At 48.6% G+C, this 25,866-nt stretch overlaps 1 protein-coding gene across 5 annotated transcripts in view; it reads right to left on the bottom strand.

Annotated features, from left to right (window-relative positions):
- Positions 1-5,125, bottom strand: part of Rasgef1a (RasGEF domain family member 1A) — a 91,509-nt gene extending 86,384 nt beyond the window's left edge. Inside the window, exon 1 of one of the 5 annotated variants that reach the window (XM_041643198.1) lies at positions 5,104-5,125. The gene's annotated coding sequence lies outside the window, so the exon portion shown is untranslated. Of the gene's footprint in view, positions 1-4,205; positions 4,361-4,451; positions 4,637-4,698; positions 4,863-5,103 lie in introns of those variants that run through there. The other 4 variants (XM_041643175.1, XM_041643206.1, XM_041643191.1 and 1 more) reach the window with 4 other exon arrangements.
- Positions 5,126-25,866: the final 20,741 nt, after the last annotated feature.

Below are 25,866 nucleotides of genomic sequence, written 5' to 3'. Positions count from 1 at the left end.
CTGGGTGACCTCGGTGGGGGAGGGGAACTACGGCTCTGCAGATATACTCATCAGAATGCACACCCTTTCCCAACACCCTCGGCTTCTGGGTGAGCCAGACTCCTCCACAGAAGCTAGTCTTTGTTAACAGTGTTGTCATGGCAACTGCATCCAGGGAGAACTCTCTCTTTAAGGTAGAGTAGGAGGGTGATACTTGGAGAAACTGAAGTGTTGGTGACAAGCAGGGCACTGGCCCCCTGGCTCTGTCCACACTCATCCCTCCTGGGCAGGCCTTCTCCCCACACCCTCTACCTGTCCCAGAGTTTTAAGTCCATTACTCTCTCCTCTCCTTGGAGGTAGAGAGCAACATGCCTCAGATCTATGTACACAATGTTCTGAGACTCGGATCTTCACCCCTTTCTCACTATGCCCAGCGGCTCCGAGAATTCAATCCACATCTCATCAGAATGCCCAGTGTCCTGGAGATGGGAGTCCAAAAGGACTGAGGGAGACTGAACTCTAGGGGATCACTGACAAGACACTTGGGGACAGTCACTGTAGACGCTTAGGCACCAGTACACCATGCCTGTATAGGAAGACTCACGCCCCAAATAATGCTAAGGGCCAAAAGAAGACCTAGCAGAGGCCATGTCTGTAAGGAAAAGGTATCACAGTAAGGAAGCCATTGAAATGTTCAGAATGCTGGAGAATAGAGGATTCAGTAAGTGGAAGGGGGTTCAGGAGAGGCCTGGGGTGCGCTAGACTGGATGTTATCTCAATGCAAGAGGGGGCAGCAGCTGGCTGCTGGTGACATTGAGGCAAGCGAGGCTTGGGGATAGGATGGCAGTGGATAGGACACCCGTGGTCAGCCAGAAGAAACCAGCAAGCACAGCGCATGTGCTAAAAGACCCCCGGTTCTGGGACTGACAGGAGCTGGGGTCAGCTCAGCATGAAGAACGGAAGTTGTAGTGGCAGGGAGGACCCGGATCCTGAGAGATAGAAACACTGAGTGTCCTGAGACAGGCGGCAAAGCTCTCTGGAGAGGCTTACAGAGAGGTCAGAGGAAAAGGAGGACCAAGAGCCAGGCAGCCAGACCTGGATGCCAGAACGAGCCTCTGGGAGCTGGGACAGTGGAGCCCATAGCCTCTGCAGTGGGGCTCCCTGTAAGGAGGGGCACATGCCAGATGGGAGTGGGCTGGGAGTGAGTGGGAAGTGAGAATGCATTGTAAGCAAGCAGAGAACACATCTCCAGTCAGCCTGCCTGGGATGAGGGTGGGCAGAAGCTGGAGAACAGAAGAGGAGGGAAGCCCTGCAAAGCCCTTCACCTCCGAGGAATGCCACTCGTCAACCAGGGACCTGGAAAAGGCTCATGTTTCCAATGCTGTGCCCTAGTGTTGGGCAGAGCTCCCGCCACTGTGTGTGCACGCGCGTGCGTGCGTGTGTGTGTGTGTGTGTGTGTGTGTGTGTGTAGCACTGGCCCCAGGCTATTCTACCTAGAGTCAATGGACATCCCAGAGGCCCAATTTCAGGCCTCCCTTCCAGGAGTTAGCTAGTGCTCTGCTCCCTGAATTCACAGGGAATCCATGGCCCACTCAGGAGGGCTGGAGAGGCTTTCAAGGCTGTCGGCTGCCCTGGACAACACTGGCCAAAACCTGGCCTCAAGCCAGAGCGGTCCTTGAGTGGGGAGGGTGACTATGCAGTAAGTAATTTATTTCACATCCCAGCACCAAGCAAGGATTCCCTACGGAAGTTCTGTGTCAATTAAATGAGGAGAGAGAGGCTTCTCAGGACAGGGTCACAGCAAGGATAATCCAATGTCATGTTCCACAGCATCCCTGTGATCCAAGGTGTTTTTACAGGAACATTCGTGGTCATCTGTGTCATCCTTAGCCAGGGACAGTCATGGATAACACTTACACCCCAGCTCCCTCACGTGACAGCTATCACTGGCCAGCTCTCCCAGAACAAAAGTCCCTGAGGCCCAAGCCCCTTCCCAGCTCTGAGCTGACTCCGCCTCCCAGGTTCTAGTTACATCAAAAGCTGCTGATGCCAGCTGACTTTTCCAAATTATACCCCAGGATTACAGTATGGAAACCTCCTGGTGACCCCCAACCCAACAACACTCTACTGATGGGCTCATAACAGCCTACCCACTCTGAACTGGGCCAGGACATCCCTTGTGTCTAACTTTTACACATATCAATAGCCCCAGTCTCCAGGACCAGAAATACATGAGAAAGGCATAAGGCCAAAAAGAGAGCTACATGTCTACCCCAGACCTCCAAGGGGTCAGGGACCCTGCAAGTGACCAGAGGTCATCAGGGCCCTTCCCCTCACAGTCATCACCTCTGAGACGCCACACGGTACCCCTGTCCCCTCTCTCTCTCCCTCAGCACATCACTTTCTTGCTAAGTGTCCGCTCACAGGCAGGAGGGAGGTGGGCAACCACAGCAAAGAAACCTGGGAGGCAGCGCGGAGTGGGTGGAAATCACACAAGGCAGATTCTGGGAGCTCTGAGAGAAAAGCAGCCCGAGCAGAGCATGGCCGGAGCAGATGGCCTCAGGAGGGAAAGCGGGAAGGAGGGAGGGGGAGTCCCATCAGAGAGCAGAAGGTAGGGACCTGGCAGAGCCCACGGAGGCCCTGGCCAGGTCTTCTCCAACAGGGCCTCTCCTATGGCAAAGGGCCACGCAGACATGGGCATCACAGTGCACTGAGGCCCTCCCCACCACAGTCAGGAGCTCAGTGCCCCCTGCCTTGGCAGGGCATCTTCTCTCGACCTATTTTGCCATGTGGCTTCTACAAGACAACAGTTTTGAGGTCATAAATTCCACCAGCCTAAGACACTCATTGCAGGCCCCTCTTCCGCCAGTGAAGAGACAGACCATTCCAGCATATTCCAACTTCCATTTAATTGCCTCTCCAGGACCCAGTCACCACCTGGAGCTGCTCCTCACCCGTGTCCTGGGAGGAGGGACTTACACAGGTGCAGCTTACCCCCTCAGCAAGGCCCATGTGCTGCCTGCCCAGCATTTCCCCTTCTCTTTTCCTTTCTCTTCCTCCCTCTCCTTCACCCCTCCCTCCTCTGACTGCAGTTGCTAAGTTACACCAAACCCGCTCTGTTCTCTGTGAACGCTTCCATTGCCACAATTTGCCAGGTAAAAGGCAGCCATCCACCAGCAGCAGGAAGATGTATCTCAGAAAACAAACAAACACCTGCCTGGTTTTTTGGGGGGAGGGGCTAGGTCACTGGCACCCCTGCCTGGGAACATCCGCTTGAGCTCCCAAACCCCAGGGGACATGTTCAAGAGAACACGGCTTCCATACTTTATCATGGAGTCTGACCATACTCTTCTCAGAAGCAGAGCCTGTGGGCCCAGGAACACACACACACACACACACACACACACACACTTCAAGCTGAAAACCACCCAAAGGGTTGCTGGGCCACTACAATCCACAGCCCTAGAGACAAAAAAAAAATGGAAACGAGGTTGGACAGGCAGAGAAGCCACTCACTGTCCCCAGACTACACAGCTAAGAGTCCCTGTTGTCCTCCCACTATGGATGTCTTTCCTGGGCTGGGTACCGTGGTCCTAAAGTGGTGTCACTGAAGACAAACATGGAAGTGCCCCCAGGAGTCATCAGAACCATGGTGTCATTCTGTTGAAACCATGTCTCAGAGGGGCCTGCCCATGGCTCACAAGTCAAAATCCGTGGCCTCCCAATGCCCTACTAGGATAGGAGGTACTGTTTTGCTTTGGAGAACCCAAGGCCCAGCAGAGCAGGTTCTGTGCCCACAAGGGCTGGAGTGAACAAGAAGAAATCAGGGGGAAGAGGGGGAGCCCTGAGGAGATGAAGGTTCCTGTAGGCCAACCTGACCCTAGGGCAGGAGACCATCGAGTCTTCCCCCCTTGTCCCACAGTAGGATAAGGCTAATAAAAGCAGGGAAAGTGAACAGAAAAGGGCTTCACTGTACTGAATAGGAAAAGAGGAAGCCTGGCCACCTCCAAGTCTCAGGCCCCATGCAGCTCCCAAAGGCAACCTCTTGTCAGTATGAACTACCTGCATCTCTCAGAGGTAGCCTGAGACGCAGAGAGCAGGGACCCATCAACACAGTGCCTCCTCAATCATTAGGCCGAAGGATGGACAGACACGGACACACGGACGGACACACACACACACACCCCACACACACACTTATTCCGACTAGAACCAACCAGCTGTACCTGTCGAAGTCTGCGCTCCCAAACGGTCCTTCAAATGACCCCCGCTCACGGGACAGAGGGATGCGCCTCACCATGCCCCTCAAATGCAGAGCTTACGCCCCAATTCCTTGCCAAACAGCAAGTGCGTGAGATGCCACCCCGGACCCAGAATGCACAAGAGCAAATGGAAACTTCCAACTGCGCAGCCCCGAGCTCCTAGGATCCCCGACCCCCTCCCCCACGCCAGGCCCTGGGCAGCGGACTTGCCAGTGGTGCCCACGCCTGCCACCCGGTGCGCTCCCTCCATGCTCATCGTGGCTGCCCCGTGCGCGGCAGGTGCAGGAGGCACAGGGGTCCCGCCGTCCAGCCCAGGGCGGAGTTCCAGGAACTCCACGCGGGGTTCCACGTCGCCCTACCCGGTGCCGGTCCCCTGACCCACGCCCGTGCCCGCGCCAACGACCCGAGGGGACGGCCCGCCGGAGGACCCGAGGGGCGCGGGGCTGCCGCTGCCTACCTCGGTCCGTGCCAGCGTCGCTCCCGCGTCGCCCTCGTGCCGCAGCCCGGCCCCGAGCAGCGCGCGGCCGGCGCCGGCGGCTCATGCTCGGCGCCCCGGCCCGCGGCTCCCGCCCACCCGCGGCCGCCCCCGCGCTGCGCCAGCTGCGGGCAGAGCGGCTCCCTCCGCAGCCGGCGCCCAGGAGCACGAGCGCGGGGAGCGGGCGGCGCGAGAGCGCGGGGAGCGAGCGGGAGGGCGCGGGGCGAGCAGCAGAGGGGTGCGGGGCGAAGGTGCCGCGGGAGAGGGCGGGCCAGGCTTTCTCAGAAAATGGATATGGCAGCCAACAGCCCCAAAGATGATGTGGCTGCCTCATTAAAACCCATTTGGCCACTCCAGGAGAGCTGCGAAAATGTTTATCAGTGGTACCTGGCGGTGAACATGCTCCCTTCACCCAGGCACCCTGCAGGGTTGGTAGGCTTTGGCTTCCCTATGGGCACATGAGTAAACTGGGGAAGACTGGGGAAGTGAAGTGAACCTGCGTGATCTCATTGTTGGCGAGTACAGGTCAAGGCTCCAAAGTCACCTTGAGAGATTCTATGGCTCCCATTTTTCCCAGAACCACGAGGAGTCTTCTGGCCTCCAGTGGGACCTTCTGTCTCTGAGAAGATAGCCCCAGGATCCAGAATGACCAGGGCAGGCAGCCAAGCTCAAACAAGTACAGCATAGCCAGGCCACAGGTGGCAGGTTTGGGCGGAAGATCTCGGGGGTCCCCACGACACCTCTAGAAGAGAACGGAGACCTTTATTCCTCATTCAGCGAGTTTCTGGTACACCCACTATATGCTAGATGTCAACACTGATCTGGGCCTGGTTGGAGCGGGTACTGTCATAGCAAGTGAACAGGAAAAAAAGAAAAAAAAGAAAAAAAAAAGATGTCAGAGAACAGTTCAAGCGTTCATCGGCTCCAGATCCCCGGAGAAAAGGACAGTAGGCAAAGGAGCCATGAAATGCGGATGCCGATGTTTGCAGTGGGCCAGCAGGTCTTTGAGGAGAGGGCATTTGAACAAAACTGTCCGAGTCAAGCCATGCTGGCTTAGAAGAGTGAGCATCTCAGGCCTGTGCAAGGCCAAGGGCAAAGGCCCTGACGTCCAGGGTCCCTTGGAAGGAGGCCAGAGTGAGTGGAGTGGAGAAGAGACCCCAGGACGTGCCGAGTGACAGAGCAGTTGACCTGGTCACCACGGACCTGTTATGTTCTAAACACAAAGAGAGCTGAGGAGCTGCTGAGGGGGTTTACACGGTGACTGTCATGACCTCAGTTTTTCAAAATTACTTTATGGAAAATGTCAGACATTTACCATAATGGAAGTCAAGGCTGGAGGTACAGTTCAGGGGTAGACAGTTTGCCTCCTATGCATAAGGCCCTGGGTTCGATCTCTGATGATGATGATGGTGGTGGTGGTGGCGATAATGGTGATGATGATGAAGATGAAGAGAGGTCAAAAAGTAAGCACAGCATGCCAAACGGCCCAACTTCAATATGGCTCATTTAATTTGTCTGCATCTCCTCCCACCATTCCCTTTATTTACTATTTGTTCATTTGGCGTGAGCTTTAAAAATGTTCTGTCAGTATAACACGCAGACAAAAGCAAATGCGTGTTCAATAGGCTTTTTAAACATGCAGCAGTGGTTCCGTGACTGCGCTGAAAGGCGTTTGCACCCGGGCTTGTACTGTGAAGAGATTTTCTTTCTTTCGGTTCTTTCCTCCCCCCGCCCCATCTTTAATGAATGTTAAGCTTGCTTTTGCTATTTTATGTAAATTTTTATACAATATATTTTAGCATGTTTTCTCCTCCCCCAACCCTTCCAGATCCTCCCCACCTCCCTACAAAGCAAAAAAAAAAAAAAAACAACTCAAAAAGCAAATAAAATAACAATAAGACCAAAAGATGCCAAAATGAAACAAAAGTCCCACAGAAAAATAAAAAGCAAAAACCCTGGAGTGCATTTTGTGTTGGCCACCCTGGGCATGGGGTGTGGGTGAAATGACACTCCATTGGAGAAAACAGATTTTCCTGTTCCTAGCAGGTATCAGCTGAAGATGGAGTCTCGTCAGGGAAGGAACCTTGCATCCACGCCCCCTTCCCAGTGGTGGGCTTGAACTGCTGCAGGTCTTGCAGGTGCTCCTACGGATTTCCAGTTCACGCCTGCCTCCATCTTGCTGTGTCTGCAAGACTGTTTCCTTGGAACCACATCCGCTTCCTGCTTCCCTGGCAGCTCCCCACTTCCTGCTCGCATGGTCTTTTTGTCCCCTCTTCCACATAGAGCCCTGATCCTTGGCCAATGGGGCATGATTAAGGCATCCCATTTAAGACTGAGCCTTCCGGAATCTCTCGCACGTGCACACATGTACACACAAGTATGTGTGCCATAAACCCGGAGCCTCACACGTGGCAAACAAGCATTGCCTTGCTGAGCTATGTTACCAGTCTGCCAAACTCTTTTCTGAGGTGGGGGATCTTGCTATGCTGCCCTGGCTGGCCTAGAACTCCCAAACTCAAGCGAACCTCCACCTGGTCCTCAGAGTAGCTGGCACTATAAGCACAGGCTCTGCGCAGCCCAGGATGATGGGGAACTTTCATCATCCCAAAAGCTGAGTTTAACAGACATGCTCCGCTGTGCCTGGCTTGGTTTTAACATAATTTACAGCTAAGGATGTAGTCTATTTTAGGCGATGCCCTGTATACCCTTGCAAAGCATGACTAATCCATACACATCGGTTGGGTGGGGCTGGCGAAAGAAGTCCAGGCCTTCTAAATTGTTACTGGATTGGATCTCATCATCTGTCCGCTCCTGCAAAAGAGGTTTTTAAAAATCTCTACTCTGATAAAGAACTGGAGTAAAAACAAAAAAAATAAAAAATAAAAATCTCTAATCTGGCCACAGACCAGAAACAACCCCAAAATTCTACAGATGACAGGTGGGTGTAGCACCCCAACAACGGCATACTTCTCCACAGTAAAGAGAAGAGCTAGTGTTGAACGTAACTTGACTGTTTCTTGGCTGAATTACACAAAAGACGCCAAACTAAGAAAAGTTGATCTGTGCTATCTTCTTACGTGATGTCCTACTAACAAGAAAACTGCAGGGACGGAAAAAGATCCATGATTTCCTGGATTGTTGGTAGCGACAAGCTTAACTAGCGTGGCAGACTGTACTGCTTCCTCATTGATAGGGCTGATCACACGATCCCTAACACCAAAAAGAGGGCATTTTGCTGTGTGTAAAATAATTTAAAATTATTTTTAATTATCATAAAATAATTGAAATTATTAAACTTTATTAAATTGTGTGAACATCTTGCCATCTCTCTCTCTTCAGATACTGTCTTTAGATTTTACATACATTTTGAAGCTTATTTTTTTATTTTTTTCTTCTCTCATATATTACATCCTGAACTGTTTCCCTTCCTTGTTCTCCTCCCAGTCTCTCTCCTACCTCCCCTCTCCCCCAGATCCACTCTTCCTCTGTTTCCCTTCAGAAAAGGGCAGGCCTCCCAGATGTAGCAACCAAACATGATATAATAGGTTCCAATAAGACTAGGCACCTCCCCTCATATTAAGGCTGGGTGAGGCAACCCAGTAGGAGGAAAAGGGTCTCATGAGCGGGTAAAAGATTCAGAGACAGCCCCAGTCCCACAGTATGGAGTCGCACAAGCACACCAAGCCACACTACCGTCACACATGTGCAAAAGGCCTAAGTTAATCCCTTGCAGGTTCCCTGGTTGCTGGCTCAGTCTCTATGAGCCCATATGAACCCTGGTTGTTGATTTTATAGGTTTTCTTGTGGTGTCCTTGATCCTTCTGGCTCCGACAATTCTTCCTTCCCCTCTTCCACAGGACTCTGAGAGCTCTGCCTAATGTTCTGCTGCCTCTGCATCTGTTCCCATCAGTTGCTGGGTGAAACCTCTCTGCTGACAATCATGCTAGGCTCTGGTCTATGAATATAGCAGAGTATCCTTGACTCTTTTGTTCTGGTCCTGTTTCGTTCTGTCCTAGATCACTGACCTATCCAGCCTCAGATCCCTGGCCCTCCAGGTAGTGTCAGGCATGGACTCCCTCTTGTGGCATGGGTCTCAGTTTGTACCAGTCATTGGCTGGTCTCCTCCACAAGTTCTGCACCACCATCTTGCAGGCAGATACTTAAAAAATACATTTTTTAAGATGCACTTATTTTTATTCCATGTGTATGAGTGTCTGTCTGCATGTGTGTTTGTGCACCAGGTGCATGCAATGCCCAGGGAGGCGGGAAGAGTACATCACATCCCCTGGAACAGGAGTTACAGAACACAGTAGGCGTGATTGGATTATTCAGGCAGCCGCTATCAGAAGGGACTGTTATATGCTCACGGGACTCTGTTTAGTTCTCAGGAGAGGGTTGTTATTAAACTGCTGGACCTCCCCCAGTCTCTGACATCACGTCTCGCTATGTGATCTCTCTTGTTCACTGACGCCCTCTCCAGGGTGAATGGTTTGCAGAGCCAAAAAGTAGCTCACACTAGACCAGGCCAGGAAGTCCAGTCTCCCAGTGAGAGCTAAATAATCCTCTGTCCTGTACACACCTCACAGTTCGGGTATTTTGTTATAGCAATGGTAAAAACAAAAACAAAAGCAAACAAAACCTGTTACAATAGTCAGACTAAGCCGGGCGGTGGTGGCGCATGCCTTTAATCCCAGCACTTGGGAGGCAGAGGCAGGCGGATCTCTGTGAGTTCGAGACCAGCCTGGTCTACAAGAGCTACTTCCAGGACAGGCTCCAAAACCACAGAGAAACCCTGTCTCGAAAAAGCAAAAAAAAAAAAAAAAATAGACTAAGGACGAAGTCTGCTGAGCCTAGGATAGCTGTAAGTGTAGAAACAGAGAGAGCTTACAGCTGAGTTGTGCTGTGAAGAGTCCCAACTATCTGAGTCACAGAAAACGAGGACCCAAGGATGCGTGTGTAGAGTGTCTCTGTCATCTCTAGCAAATTTAAATTGCATATTAATCCTTTTTCTCAGGCAGAGCATACAAGCCCAGATCCATAGTAAGATTCTGGCACTGAAGACTCTAGGCAGGGTTTTGGGGTGGTCAGATGCCTTCCTCAGCATCCTCCCCTGGTGGAGATGTGCGATGATGCTTTTCTGAAGGTGTGCCTCTTGTCCGTGGCTGAGATCCAGGGCCAGGGACTGGGGTGTAGTTCTGAGCTCCACCCACGTGAGCTAGTTCAAGTGGGATACTTTTGAAGTAGCTGGACAGTGTAGGCTGTGGGAATGAGAACTCGTGCCTAGAGAGCCTCCTTGGCATAACTAGAGCCATCTTGGTCATATCTGTCACTGTGCCAGGCGACATGGCATAAATCACAAACACTAGAAGACAAGCTCCGCAGAGTGGTGGAGCTCAACAGTCAGCTGACAATGGCAGCTGGCTTTTGAGTGGGCCCAGACACAGCTCACCTTTGTCCGTATTAACGCTCTTTCTTCTGCCCTCCCCATTTCGTGTGATGTGCGGTCCCCACTAAACCGCACTGAGGACTCCTGGGTCCACCTGCCTCCTCCTCTCTCTACCCACATGCAGATGGTTACAGCCACACACAGGTGCTGTCGTGTCTCAGCTGTCGTGTCTCCCCTGAAGATCTCTAAGGTAGAGCTGCCACCATGACTATCACTGTGGTCCCACAGGAACCAGTGGTCCATGCCCAGTGAGTCTCCCTACTCCCATTTCGGCTCTCTCTCCTGACTTCTCCTGCCTCCTGTTCCGCTGTGTATTTTTCTGTCCTGCCTGGACCCTTACCCTGAATTTCTTTCTTCCCTCTACCTTCGGAGCTGTCCCCTGGCCGTCCCCAGTGACAGATGAACCCACTCCACCTTCTCCACATGCCCCCTCAGCCATTTGAGGATTGTTGAGGGAATCGCACAGTACTGTGTGCACACTAAACCCACAGGAAATTCACCAGCACCCCTCAGCCATCCTCCTGCATCCCCTTCTCTCCTGTTTTTACATTGTGAACTATGTCCTACATTCAGAAGAATGTGTGAAATGTCTGTTTATAGGCTGGAGAATAATCAACACGAGAACGCCCACAAAAACTACCACTCGGGGGAAGAAGTAGGACAGTGCTGCCTCAGTGACACCTCTTGGGTCTTTCGGCAGTGCCATCCCCCTCCCCAAATCTCCTCCCTCCAGTGACCCTCATCTTGGTAACCACTCTCCTGTCGCTGTATGAGCCTTCCATTCCAGCAGCTATGATGACGGCTTTTTAACTTTGTAAATAGGGTCATACTTTGGATCACATTTCTGGACAGGTTGAATAACCCTAACACTCAAAATGCATCAAAATAGGATATTTTTTTAATATCACAAATGGAAAATTCCACACCTACCTTCCTGGGATGGGTTGCAGTCAGTCACAGAGCAGGCATTCTAAAATATGGTAGATATGTCAGGTTACATGTTTGAGACACAGATGGACCTAAATATGATAGATATGTCAGGTTACATGTGGCAAGCACAAGTGAGTTTTGCGTCTGGATTTGGGTCTCTCCCCTGGGATATTTCATGGTGTATATACAAATATTGCAGTATCTGAAAATGCCGGAAATTCAAAACACATCTTGCTCTCAAGCATTTTGGATAAGGTATACTCAATCTGTATCATCAAGATCAAATTTAAGAATAGTCATAGTTTATTCATGCTGACTATTGCTTGGTGCCCTGATGTGTAAGTGTACCCTAATATGTCATCACCAAACAATGACAAGTGACAAATACCTCAGTTAGCAGAGTGCTTGCCTAGGATTCATGAAGCCTTTGGCATGATCCCTAGAACCACGTGAACTGGGAATGGTGACACACACCTGTAATCCTAGCACTCAGGAACTGAAATCAAGAAACATGAGAAGTTCAAGGTCATCTTCAGCTAAGTTGGAGGTCAACTTGACTACATGAAACTCCGTCTCAAAAGGACCAAAACAACAATAAGAAATTATAAGTATGTGAGGTTAAAAGAAAGTGTTAATTAGCCCAATTTGGCCATTCCACAATATATATTTCAAAGTCACAATATATCATGAATATGTATAATTTTATCAATTTTAAAATAGATGCCTACGCCGGTTGGTTTTTGTCAACTTGAGACAAACCTGCACATATCTGGGAAGAAGAAGCCTCCTTTGAGAAAACACCTCCATCGGATCGGCCTGTGGGCAAGTCAGTAGGGTGTTTTCCTGATTAATGATTGATGCAGGAGGGCCCCACTCACTGTGGGTGGTGACACCCTTGAGCAGGTGATCCCACGTTGTCGCTGGGCAAGCCATGAGGAGCAAGCCAGTAAGCAGTGCTCCTGCATAGCATCTGCTTCCGTTCCTACCTCCCGGGTCCTGCTCTGAGTCCCTGCCCTGATTTACTGTGACCTGAGAGCTGTGAGGTGAAATAACCCTTTCCTCCCCAAGCTGCTTTCGGTCATGGTCCCTCGGCTCAGTAATAGAAACCGTACTTAACACATTACTGGGATATACTTATTCAGTTTACCAGTAGTAGGTACTCAAGAGCTGTCATGGTTTTGTGGTTTTGAACAACACTTTGTGGACATCCATACACTGGACTAACATTCCTTGAACACAGGCTCTGTGCCAAGTATTGGGACAGAGCAGTGGTCAGAACAGTAAAAAGTCCTTTCCTGCACACTGCAGAGGTGGGTGGCTACAATAAGCCAGAGAAATCCACCATTTACATTATATATTAGAGGGCGACAGGTGCTCCCTGGGAATCCAGCTCAGGGGAGAGAGGGAACACGACAGGGCGAGAATGCTGTAGGAATTCCTACCGCCAGTAGCCTTTAAGTTACCTACCCACTTGGGCGTGGCCTCTTATACTATTTATGCCGATATAAAATGTGCACATCCGGCCTCTTTTCCAGCTGCAGGATTCGGTTGCTGTTCCCTGTTCCAGCAGAGGATTGTGATCTGTGTGTGAGTCTACCCCTAAATAAATAAACCTCTATTATACTCAATTCTGAGCTAGTGCAGGATTTCTCTTAAGCATCCTTCTTCATGAGAAGGTATACAGCTGGGCTGACAGCCACACAGGGACTTGGGGCAAGAAGGATGTCAGCACTATGGCATTCCAACAGAGGGAGAACTGTGTGGAGAGCCCAAGGTAGAGAAGGGAGGTGGCCTAGACTAAGGTGTGGTAGTTTAAATGCAATGGGTCCCCATAAGCCCATGGGGAGTGAGTGACACTATTAGAAGGTGTGACCTTGTTGGAGTAGGTGTGGCCATGTTGGAGGAAGTGTGTCACTGTGGGGGCAGGCTTTGAGGTTTCTTATGCTTAAGCTATGCCCAGTATGGACTCAGCCTCCATCTGTTGCCTGTAGATCAAGATGTAGAACTCTCAGCCCCCTCCTCCAGCACCATGTCTGCCTGCACGCCACCCGCCATGATGATAATGGACTGAACCTCGGAAACTGTAAGCCAGCCCCAGTTAAATGTTTTCCTTTATAAAAGCTACAGTGGCCATGGTGATAGAACCCCTAACTAAGACATAAAGTAGGCGGAGACGGGTCTGTGCGACACAAGGGTGGCAGCAACCCCAGATGTCCCAGGACAATTGGCACAGGCCTGACGACACTGTCCTTACCTCCAACACCAGCTGTAAACTCAGGGGTCCCGGAGCCAACTGACAGCAAATTTGGAACTCTCACTACCCCAGGTGAGCACTATTCTCCAGAATATAGACTTAAAAAGGACGAGAGTCGGGACCAGCAGAAGAGGACTCCGTGTGCAAAGCTTCCATGCTGCTATGCCCAGACTTATGCTGTGCATCTGGGGTGTCGTTTCATGTGACATGTAGAACTCCTTCCATGCAGAACTCAGGCAGAGGCTCCTTTCTGATCCATTTGGGTATGACACTGCACCCAGGGGACAATGGCACTGCAACTTCAGTTGACAGTTCTTGACAGCTTTTATTTATGACACTCATTCCATAAACCTGAACCAGTGTTCCGGCAGGCTGTGCAGAACTACGCCTTACCTGCAGAAAGGTGCAGAAAGGGAATGGCCACTTCTAAGTTATTTTTCTTGTGAGTCAAGGAAACAGAATAATAGACAATAATGTTAACCTCTCGAACCACGAGCCAAAATAGAAATAGGCATTTCCTCTTTTCAAGTCATCAGCAGGGGGTGGAGAGGGCAGATTCAGAGCCATGGCTGAGGGCACAAATAACTTGGTGGGAATACACCACTTACCACAGAGCAGCACAAAGGGACCTCCACAAACACACAGCCCACAGGAATGGACATTGGACATTTCTCCAAGGGAGTAGAACACGTACATTTCTTTTGACCTAGGATCTATATTTCTGGGCCACACCTGGTAGGACTCCTGTACATGAATACCAGAAGACATAGCCTTTCTGTGTCTGCTAGTTCTCAAAACAGTCCTCTGGCCAAAGGGACGTGTTTCGAGTGCCTTATTGTGCCTCTTCCAGGTGCATTCTGAGGGATCATAGTCTGGTCTCATGCGGACATGTTTTGAGAGGCATATTCTGCCATAAACACCTTCTCTTGTGTCTCTCTTTGATTTCCCCCATTTGAACATCTATTATTTCTTTTCAAAAGATACACGGGACTTTTCTGGGTACGCCTCCCAGCTTCCATACAGGTCTATCTCTTCCCACTCAGAGTTAGGGTCCTCTGCAGAATGAATTGTCTCCTTCTCTGAGTTGAAGGTGTACATTAAGGCTAAGGTGTTTGATCTGCATGTGCAAAGCCCTGGGTTTAATCTCCAGAACACATGACACATGCATACACACCTACATAAAACAATCTTCTAATTTGCCTGCTCCCAGGCATTGGAGCAAAACCATTCTTTTAAAGGGAGAGAAGTTTGCTCTGGCTCAAAATTCGGGGGGATACATCCATCATGGCAGAAACCCAGCTCCATGACAGTGGGGACACATATCAGTGACCCAGAAAGCACAAATGAATCAGAAGTGGGGGCAGGCTGTGAACCTCAAGGCCCCCTAGCCACCCTTCCAGAGATTCACTTCCTCTAGCTAGGCCCTGCCTCCCAAAGGGTCCACAAGCTCCCAGAACAGCTGGTAACCAAGTGTTCAAACACATGGGCAAGCTTATAGAGGACATGCTCCATCTAAACCATAATATTCTGGTTCCAGTCCCACAGACTAGGGACTATCTCATAATACACATTCAGTTCAAGTTTTAAAATCCCAATAGTCTTAAAAGCCTCAACACTAAACTTTTTTTTCCCAGTACTGGGGATGGGAGAATTCAAACCATCCTCAGTGATCTGCCAACGGCTCAACAGGGATTTCAGACACTTAAATTTGATGGTATCTCTCCCTTCTTTGAAAAGTGACATTTTCCACCACATCTAGGAAGGGGGGGGGGAAGTTCCATTAATGTCAGCAATTGGGAACACTTGTCCTTGGTCAAAGAAAAGGGGTTAGCATCATGAATTTCAATAACTCCTTGGAAGGATTTGCTGTGTGGTGCCAGCAAGCTTCCCCCTGGTGGAGAGGACTCTCAGGGTCGTTCTCCAGCTTGTCTCCAAGGACGCTGGGTTTCCAGTCCAGCACGAAAGCAGCTGGGGAGTGATTCTGCCCCAACAAGAAGTGAAAAGCTGGACAAGCCAAAGAATGACTTGGATGGGATCGTTTGCAGACTGATGAGGAAAGCTTCTCCAAACTTAAGACTATAAGTAGAGAAACCTTCCAAAACTGAGAAGGGAAAGGGGGTGAAAAGCTACAATATCTAAGAACTGTGGAACAGCTCTGTGTAAGTACTTATGGCAGGAACACCAGGCTGAGAGGACAGGAACAGACACAATATTTAAAACAAAAAATGACATCTTAAACTCCCCTAAATTAATGTCGGACAGCAAGCTAAATGTCCAAGGAGTTTAATAAACAGGAAAGGGGAGACACGCAGAGCGTGAAAGCTGCATCTAGGCATAGCACGGCCAAACTTGAGAGCGACTTTTCCAACCTCGTAAGGGCACAAAGGAAGAAAATCATTTTTAGGGGCTCGACGTTAAGAATTCCCTCTGACTTCTCTCCACAGACCAGGCAAGAAGAGAGTGGCGGGGAAGGTGTACTGAGAACCGGGCAGGTAGAAACCAAACAAAGCTTCTGGAGTTCTTGTTCTTAGTTGCTCAGATGGGTAAGCTGATTGAACAACAACATGTTTGATTATGTGTGTTCGTGTGCACAAGCACTCCTTTGTGCATAGGTGAAGACAATGAGAGCGGTCCTACAAGAAACAAAAGAGGGGGCATGGTGGGGTAGCCCTGCTACCCTAGCACCCAGCAGGCAAAGACAAGCGAATCATGTCTGAAGCCAGCCTGGGCTATACAATAAAATAATGTCAGGGAGGGGGATCAACACATAGGAGACAGCTGTTTTGTGTCTATGGAGGAGGCTTCTGGTCTGTCCATTAGGATGCCTTTTATAGATACAGCCAAAATCCACCTGACATTTGACGGAGGCGGATGCCAGAGTCATTTTGTATGTTGGCTACTGGCAAAGCTGGATTACTCCATTTTAATCAAGAAGATGTGAGCAAGCTATCCCGCTCACCCTGCTTTGGGAGCTTGCACACCCCGGAGAACCAATACTTACCTACAGACTACTTATCCACTGCCAAGTCTGCGGCATGAATTACTAAATGAAAACTCAGACATTTCTGACTAGATCAGACCTGAAGCTTTGACTCCTGCCTGGGGGGTGGGGGAGGGGCAACCACAGCCAGGTTCTAGCTCCATCCTTCATGATCACTCGTCAGGAATCACAGATCAAGTCCGTGCTTACACCGCGCCTTGGCAGTGACCCAGGGCTCCAGGCCTTCTCGGGGGTTTGTCATCTGGTCTCATCTCAAGTTCCTGGAACTTCCTTAATAAAGGGTAGTCGTGTGGTTCTGATGTCTGGAACTCCTGGGACCAGGTGGCCTTCCTGCCACAGCCTCCCAGTATGAGACTGCAGACCCCGCGACCAGATTGGAAGACTCCCTTGAGTAACCTATATTTCTGATGTGTCAATGTTACGCTTTAACTTCTATCATCGACTCCTGCTTTTCCTATTTCCTCACTATGGCCCTGGCCGTTTCCACGGGAATGTGGAAGCACAAACCCTCTCCGAGCCTCTACAGCATGGTTAAAGAGTCAGTTATTTGGAAATGAGGTATGTTTTCTCTCATCTAGACCAAGACCTTGAGCCTGAAGCTAGTGTGCAGTGGGTGCCTTTGATGAACTGACAGGACCAGAAACTTCTGGAAAGAAGAGGTTTTGTATGTCCTGGGCTGAATTTTGGTTGCCCCTCCTGGACCCATTTGGAAAGGCTGTTTTTCACAAGGCTTTTCCTGGTGCTGTGCACTTGGGTGTGCCCTATCCAGATAACTAAGGAGAGCATCTGGACACACAGCTCCAGGTCTCCGCTCCTCACTGCTCCGGGAGAGGAGCTACACTAGGAACTGTCCAGATTCTGATCAAATGTTTGCAAACACTAGAGGCAGCATGTGGGAAGGGCAAATGTGCCTGTGAGGTTCAGTCATCATCCTGAGCCAGAACATGAAGCACAGCCAGACGGTGCTGGCCACTGACTTGGGGTTTAGTTATTGCTTTGTGCTGCTGCCTGCTTGTTTTTGGAGGACTAGGGACAAATTCAGGGCTTTGCACGTGCTAGGTACACGCTCTATCCCTGATCCTCAGTCTCTCTGACTTTTTCATTTTGAAGCAGAGTCTTTTATACCAGGCTTTCTTTTGGTCCCAAAACAAGCTTCCAAATCATGACGCAGAGACTTATTCTTAGTTGTAAGTGGGGATGGCACTTTAGTTTCCTGGCTGCCCAAACCCAAATAATCACACAGAAACTGTATTAATTAAAACACTTATTTGATGTAGGAGGGTCTTCTATCTATCTGTTGTTTAATTGGTTAATTAATAAAGAAAACTGCTTGGCCTGATATGTCAGAACATAGGTAGGCAGGGAAGACAGAACAGAATGCTGGGAGAAAGAAAGCAGAGTCAGGCAGATGCCATGAAGCTCCGGGCCAAGATGGATGTGGGTTAGAATCTTCCCAGTAAGCGATACACAGATTTTTCGATATGGGTTAAAGCAAGATGTGAGAGTTAGCCAAGAAGAGGCTAGATATAATGGGCCAGGCAGTGTTTAAACAAAGACAATTTGTGTGTTGTTATTTTGGGGCATTAGCTAGCCAGGCAGCCAGGATCTGGGCAGGAACACAGCCCACTGCTCTCATTACAACACCTATTAACTAACTCTTATATCTTAAATTAACCCATTTATATTATTTTATATTTTACCACGAGGCTCGTGGTTTGTTACCTCTTGCTTCTTGGGCAGCTACATGGCATCTCCCTGACTCTGCCTTCTTTCCTCCTCTATCTCTGCTTGGATTTCCCGCCTTGCTATAGTTTGCCCTGTCATAGGTTAAAGCAGCTTCTTTATTAACCAATGGTTATAAAAACATATTCATCGCATACAGAGGGAAATTCCACATCTGTTAGCTATGAATGCTTAGTCCAGCTTAAGCTCATTTCTGGCTAGCTCTTTTAACTTAAATTAACCTGTTTCTCTTTATCTACCTTTTCCCCAGGGCTTTTTACCTTCTTTCTTTCTATATTTCTTACTTTCCTGATGTCTCTATGTCTGACTGGTTGGCAGCTGCCTGGCTTCTGGTCCCAGGCATGTCCTTCTCTTTCTCCTTCCCTTCTTCTCTCATTCTTTTCTTTTCTTTTTTTCCTTATTCTTTTCTAGAGCCCAGAGTTCTCCTCCCATGTATTCTCTCTGCCTGTCGTCCCCACCTATCTCTCTTCTGCCTAGCTATTAGCCATTCAGATCTTTATTAGAGAAATCGGGTGCCTTAGGCAGGCAAGGTGAAACATGTGCAACACATCTTTACATAATTAAACATGTATCCTTACATCACTAAGCAAATGTAACACACCCTTACACGGTTAAAGTAATATTACACAACAGTCTTTCTAAGTCCCCCAGACTTGTCTTAACTCTGTAATTCAGGTGGGTTTTAAACCTATGATCCTCCTGCCTTGGCCTCCTGAGTATGTGAGAAGGGAAATGGACTATCAGAGAAACACTTATTCAGGCTAACAGTTCTTGCTTTTGTCCTTTCACCCCAGGGAGTTTCTATCTCCACTGGGCACTCTTACAGACTACCCTCCAGGAAGTGGGTCCACACAAGGGCTCAGCGCCCGCTTCAGAAGATAAGGAAAGGCTAAAATGGTGCCAGGCATCTGCTGTCATTAAGGCCCACAATTCCACAACTGCTTCCCTTCCTTCGTCTTCTTTAGACAGGGTCTCACTACGTAACCGTGACTGATCTTGAATTCTCTATTCTCCTTGCTCAGCTTCACAAGGGCAAGAATTACAGGCATGTAATCCAGCTTGATGAGGAGACTGCATACCCTTTCTCTGCCTTGGGGAGCTGGGTTGGGGGCTGAGGTCCTCGGAAGATGGTCACGAGGAGGCAGTCTGTTGATCAGCACCAAGGACAGCAATCGGCGCGGCCCTTCCAGAGTCCTGAAAGTCAGATGTTTAGCATGGACCAACTCCATGGATAATCCAGCTGAAGGAAGATCTTCACAAGCAGGTGTCTGTGAGACAAAGTCCCTTTCTCCTCTGCATAGCTAGACTCCCACTGTCACTCCTTAAGAACTAGGAAGCCAAACATTGGTGTGAATGAATGTATACAAAGGGGAGAGGATGGACAACCTCCCTGGGAAGAAATATACCATGTGCACCCCCAAAATGGTGAGCCATCTCCAGCCTGGCTCTGTGAAGGTCGATCTCGAGGACCTCCATGGTCACATGGTTCTCTTATTTGGAAGTTCAAAGTGCCCCTTGATGAAGGGACTGCTTGGAGACCATGGGCACAGTTCTCAGGAAGTAGCTGGTGGGTTGTCACTAGCAGCTCCGACCACAGCCAGTCTTAGTCTGGACTATGCCACTCAGTGGCTGTGCAAATGTAGGCAAATCCCTCAGGCTCTCCAAAAACTTGTCTCGATGTCATTAAAATGGTATAAACCGAGACTACCTTTAGATGAGTGAGGTGGAGACAAGGGTAAGGTACCAGGAGAGTGCCCACCAGCAATAAACACACACAGTCCCCAAACATCCTTACCCAGTCCAACGGGGCAGGCACTCAGAAACGGGGATTTGAATAAAACATTTGTTAAAGGGTAATAAACTCCCGAGGCTGACAGGGGTTTGTGGCAGTCCTTGAATGCCTTGCCTGGGAGAGGGGTGCTGTAGTTTGGATATGATTTGGTTGTTCCCCTCCAAAGATCTGTGAATGGGACCTTAAAGAGGTGGGACCTGGTGGGAGTTCCCTGGGTCACAGGAACCCTATCATCAGAAGAGATAAGGCAGCTCTCAGGAGAGGGTTGAGGCCCCACCCCTGAGCTCTTCTCTTTTGCCTTCCACAGAGTGACTGACTACTTGCCCTACCCATCCATCCTCCCACCATTGCAAGCTGCCATGACGTGACATGGTGAAGACCCTCACCAGAACAGAACCATGCCCTTCGCTGCCAACACTGAAAGCTAAAGAAACTTTTCTTAGGAAGTCGGCCTATCTCAGGTACCCCTAAATCACTGAGAAGCTCACTGCCACTGTCAGGGTGGTTGGTGAGCCCAGGAAAGGGTAGAGATGTCCTGCGTGTCTTCCCCTCTTTGCTCCTCTTTTCTCCACTGGGAAGTAGAGAGCCACACACAGAGGCTCTCTGTTAGCCCAGTTCTTTCTGCTGAAGCAGTTGAGCACTCCTGGTTTACTGGAGGTTGAGACACTTATCCGAACCCACTGTCTGAGCCTCCTTATTCATTTATAATTGGGGTAAAAAGTTTTCATGTAGATAAAAGGATTCCATCACAAATCAGGTGACTAAGGGCTCCATTGAGCTAGTATCTGGTGCTTCTGTTTTCTTCAGCGTTTGACAGCAGTGACGGTGACAGAATGCGGGCAGTGGTGGCAAGTGGTGCCCTTTGATTTAGTCTCCGTGCAGGAGACTAAACCCTGGGACAGGGACCGTTGGCTTTGCATGGGCTATACAGTCGCAGGCTGGCAGTTCTCAGGCCATGGTCTGAGGTTCTGGAGACATTAAATTCTTTGCACTCTTCTGGTGGCCAGGGCCAGCAGGCTCCTCTCTGACCCTTCCAGCCTTTATCAGCCCCATACTCTTTGCCTCTTCTACCTCCCTTCCTCCTGCTCTGGCCACTTTGATGCTGTTCAGCAGTTACTCAGCTGTCAGGGGCCACAGCTAGATTCTGAAATGTCTTCCCCTGTCACACAGCTCAGGGGCTGGGGTGCAGCTGGCACATCTGCCGCAGCTTGGGAGACCCTCAAGTACTGGGTACACAACCTAGGTCACTCAGGAGCGGGCATTTGTGACCACCGGAGACTGATCCTTATGGGGGGATGGGGCCACCAGGAGGAATCACCAGGTCTGTTCTCACCACGGAGCTGATTCCTGCCTGCACACTTTGCTGGTGGGTGGGTCCAAGGCGGGAGCTTTTCAGCAACTAAGTGGAAACCAGCAATAGCTGTTTAAGAGCCCAAGACATTGGAAACCAGGCTGCAGGGACTCTTAGACCTGGAAAGGAGCAGCTGCAGATGGATTGCGCTAAGAGGTTGGGGTGGGGTTTGGAATGCACGCTGGGCTGTTTGGGAGCCCAACCTCAGGGATCCTGAGTCAAGCACTGTCGGGGGTCAGCCATGGAGAGTGTTGGGCCCTAGGGTTGTGCCAGGCCAGGCCACATCGCAGGGCAACCCTGAGATACTCAGGTGTGAAGTCGCTGCTGGAAGCTGATGCTTTTCCCGTGGTCCTCAATGATGCAGCAATCCTTGGCCCTCTGCTTCTCAATTCCTGTTGCTACCTCAGCCTGAACTAGTGAAAGTGACCAAGAAACACCTTGGAGACAAATCTTTACACCGACGTGGCCTTGCAACGCCAGGGAGCCTTCTCACTGTCTTGGGCCTTAGTACTACCAGTCACAGCAGGCGCTCCACCCAGGAAGCGCCCCCCTGTGGCTGAAGTAGAAATGATTCTATAGGTCTGCGATTCTGAAAGTCTGGAGAGGCTCCAAATAGCCCTGGAGGAGGACATCTGTGGGATTCGCAAGTCCTCTGATGACTGCTAGGGTACTGTGGGGTAATGCCATGATTGTTAGTTGAAGGAGGAGGCCCCAGCCCACTGTGGTGCAGCTCTTGGCAGGCAGTTCTGGGCTATATACGAAAGTTAGCTGACGATTAGCAAATAAGTAGGCTTCCTCCACAGCCTCTGCTTTCAGTTGTGGTTTGATGGACCAAGACTCCCCCTGAAGGTCGCCATGAACACCCCCAAAAATACTTCACTCAACCAAAAGCAGGAAACAGTTTGGAGAGAACTGTGCCCAAATTCCCTAAATGATTGTTTATAAATGTTTGTTTACATTTAAAAGGGGATACGCTATAGAGATTTGCATTGGTATGGATCTTGGTTTATTGGTACAAATTTAAGATCAATTTTGTTATATGTATATTTCTGCTCTTGATTAAGGTATTGTGTTTGTACAGCTCATTTAAAAGTGTAATATATAACTAAGAAATATAGGTTAATAGAGAGTCATCTATAATAATCAAGCTTGTAGTCGTTTTAGTTAGGTTTTCTATATAAAGATACATTTCAATTAGATAGATATTCATCAAATCTTTCAGAGACCTTCAAAGTATGGCATTTAAAATGTTTCAAAAAACTTAGGACTTTTCATGACAGTAAGACTCATTTGCTCCTGGCAGCACCAATTACTTCAAGAGAATGATGGGCAATGAAGAGACTCATTATGGAGTTTGCTAGCCATTTGGGCAAGAAACTGCTCTTGCCTGGACTGCTTGATGTTATGCTATATGAACTGGACATGCAGGACCCACAGAGAAATGACTGCTGAACTTGCCTAAAGGTGAGACCATCCTTCAGGGTTCCTGCTTCATGAAAGAGTCTGCCAAACATTCTGCAGGACACAGAAGAAAGTGACGGACAAACTGCTGATATAGGCACAACTGTCTTTGAAATTCCCTGCTTCATAGAAAAGTCTGCTAGATACTATGGGCTGGTAGGCTGAAGATGGAACGGATGCTCCAACAGTACAGAAGAACTTTGGGTGGCTGTCCAGGCAGCGAGCTGTCTCTGTCAATTCTAGAGTTTTGGAAGTTGCCTACAATGTATTTCCTATTTACTTAGGTAATATTATAGGATACTTCTGGAGTCTTTGATGGAGTTGAAAAATATATAGTTATAATTATAGTTTTCCTTAGGTATGACAAAAGATAAAGTATATATAAATTGTAACTATAATTCTTGTTTTATAGCTGTTCTGTTATATGTAAATTTATTATGTTAAAGTTAAAACCATCCTTTTTATTTAAACAGAAAAGGGGAGATGACATGGGATTTCCTTCTGTGTATGTGTAGCTTTTATCAGTTAATGAATAAAGGAACTGTCTTGGGCCTGTGCAGAGCAGAATAGAGGTAGGCAGAGAAAACTAAATTGAGTGCTGGGGGAAAAGAAGGTGGAGTGGAGAGAAGCCATGTAGCTTCACCAGAGACAGATGCTGGAACTTTACCTGGTAAGCCACAGTCACATGGTGATACACAGACTAATAGAAATGAGTTAGACTGATATGTAAGAGCTAACAGATAAGAAGTTAGAGCTAATAGGCCAAGCAGTGGTTTAATTACTACAGTTTCTGTGTGGTTATTTCGGGGCTTAGCAGCCAAGAATAAATAAGCAGCCCTCCTACAACAGGATACAGACCTAAACAGAGAACTTTCAACAGAGGAATCAAAAATGTCTAGAAGACACTTAAGGAAATGCTCAACATCCTTAGTTATCAGAGAAATGCAAATCAAAACAACTCTGAAATTCCATCTTACACTTGTAAGCATGGTCAAGATTAAAAACACTGATGACAACTTATGCTGGAGAGGTTGTGGAGAAAACAAAACACTTCTACATTGCTGGTGGAAATGCAAGCTGGTACAACCCCTTTGGATGTCAGTGTGGCGATATCTCAGAAAATTAGGAAACAACCTACCTAAAGACCCAGCAATACTACTTTTGGGTACATACCCAAAGGATGCTCAATCATACCACAAGGGCATGTGCTCATCTATGTTCATAGCAGCATTATTTGTCATAGCCAGAACCTGGAAACAACCTAAATGCCCCTCGACCAAAGAATGGATAAGGAAAATGTGGTACATTTACACAATGAAGTACTACACAGCAGAAAAAAATGACATCTTGAAATTTACAGACAAATGGATGGATCTAGAGAACATCATATTGAGTGAGGTAACTCAGACCCAGAAAGACAAATAGCATATGTACTCACTCATAAGTGGCTTTTAGACATAACCCCCCCCAAAAAAAAACCCTACAATTCACAATCCCAGAGAACTTAGACAACAATGAGGACCCTAAGAGAGGCATACATGGATCTAATCTACATGGGAAGTAGAAAAAGACAAGATCTCCTGAGTAAATTGGGAGCATGGGGACCATGAAAGAGGGTAGTAGGAGATTAGGGGGAGGAAGAGAGGGGAGCGGAGAAAAATATATAGCTCAATAAAAGCAATTAACAAAAGAAAGACTGTATGAAAAGTGCAAAGATTTCTGAAGCGACTGGAACAGACATAAATTGTTGACAGCTCTGCTCTCCCTGATTGGTTCCATTTCTCACCTTATTTGCATCCCCACAGGACCCACGAGATGGAAAGAAAGAGAAAGAAGACTTCCTTCAAGACTCACTGGAGATGGACTCAGCAGCGGCTTGGCACATGAGGCTTTGGCACAACCTCCCTTCCTCTCTGCCTAGGGAGCTCACTCTAGCCAGCCTCCAGGGCAGAGTTGCAAGCAGGGGTACTCATTTCTGCCTCAGCCCTAAAGCTGGGGCTGCGGATGGGAATTCCTTTCTGTAGTTGCTTCCAGCCTTGCAGACTCCCCCTGTTCCCATTGATGCTTTCTACACACTTGCCCTGCCAGGAACTGCTCTCTGTTAATACTTGAAGTACCACCACTGTCCCCAGCTTCCCAGAGCGGCAACACTTCTCAGAGAACTAAGGGCTCTTGGCTATCATACCACTGAGGGTGAAACCTGTTCTGTTTGAATGGTAGTCCTATGTGGCAACCTTGTAGTTTTCTAACACATTTAAGGTTGTTATCTCAAGCTAGTTTGAATATCCACCAATGTTTGCCTACTCCATCCTGGGAGGAAGGGTGGGACAAGAACGCACTTAGAGACAAAAGATGGTCTCCACCCACCACTTCACTTTGGTGTCCCCAGGAGTGGAATCTTAACTGGTCCTAGAGAGGGCAGAATGAGACGTGGCAGGGTGAGCCTCATGTTTCACCCCAGATAGAGAGTGTGTATCAGATGAGCCCCTCTGCAATGAGCCCCTGTTGCCATTTCTTTTTTGTCATGGATCAACCCCAACAGAAATACCACTTGCCAGGGTAGGGGCATTGGGATTTAGAAATATTAGTAAAGAATATGAAGACCTAAAAATATAAGACAGAAAAACATAAAAGAGTGCCGGGAGGGAGTTCCAGTGAATACTGAAATCACCTGCATTTAATTTCCAGCTGCTTAAAATACCCCTGTAAGTAAGACAAAAAAAAACTGTAGGGGCTGGAGAGATGGCTCAGGGGTTAAGAGCTGCTCTTCCAGAGGCCCTGAGTTCAATTCCCAGCAACCACATGGTGGCTCACAGCCATCTGTAATGAGATCTGGCGCCCTCTTCTGGCATGCAGGCATACATGGAGGCAGAATGTTGTATACATAATAAATAAATGAAATCTTTAAAAAAAAAAACTGCATTAACATGATACAAGGAAATGAACAGACCAGCTGAAGGTCACAGGCTACATCCATATTTAAGCATTCTGTTGCTAGAACAAAGCAATCACACTTACACCCTATACCAAAACATTCTGTAGGCAAACCATTCCCTGAGTGGAATCCAATGCTATATCCTTAAAGGAACTGGACCCTTAGTTGGATCCTTAGACTTTTGTTTGAGGTAGAAACATATCTACTTCTCTATTCCTGGAGCCCAAGGCCTATTAG

This window comes from Microtus oregoni, unplaced genomic scaffold (genome assembly GCF_018167655.1).
Source record: "Microtus oregoni isolate MIOR12 unplaced genomic scaffold, Mior012 000002F_ref0000024, whole genome shotgun sequence".
NCBI lineage: Eukaryota > Metazoa > Chordata > Mammalia > Rodentia > Cricetidae > Microtus > Microtus oregoni.
This window is presented reverse-complemented; position numbering and strand designations above follow the sequence as displayed.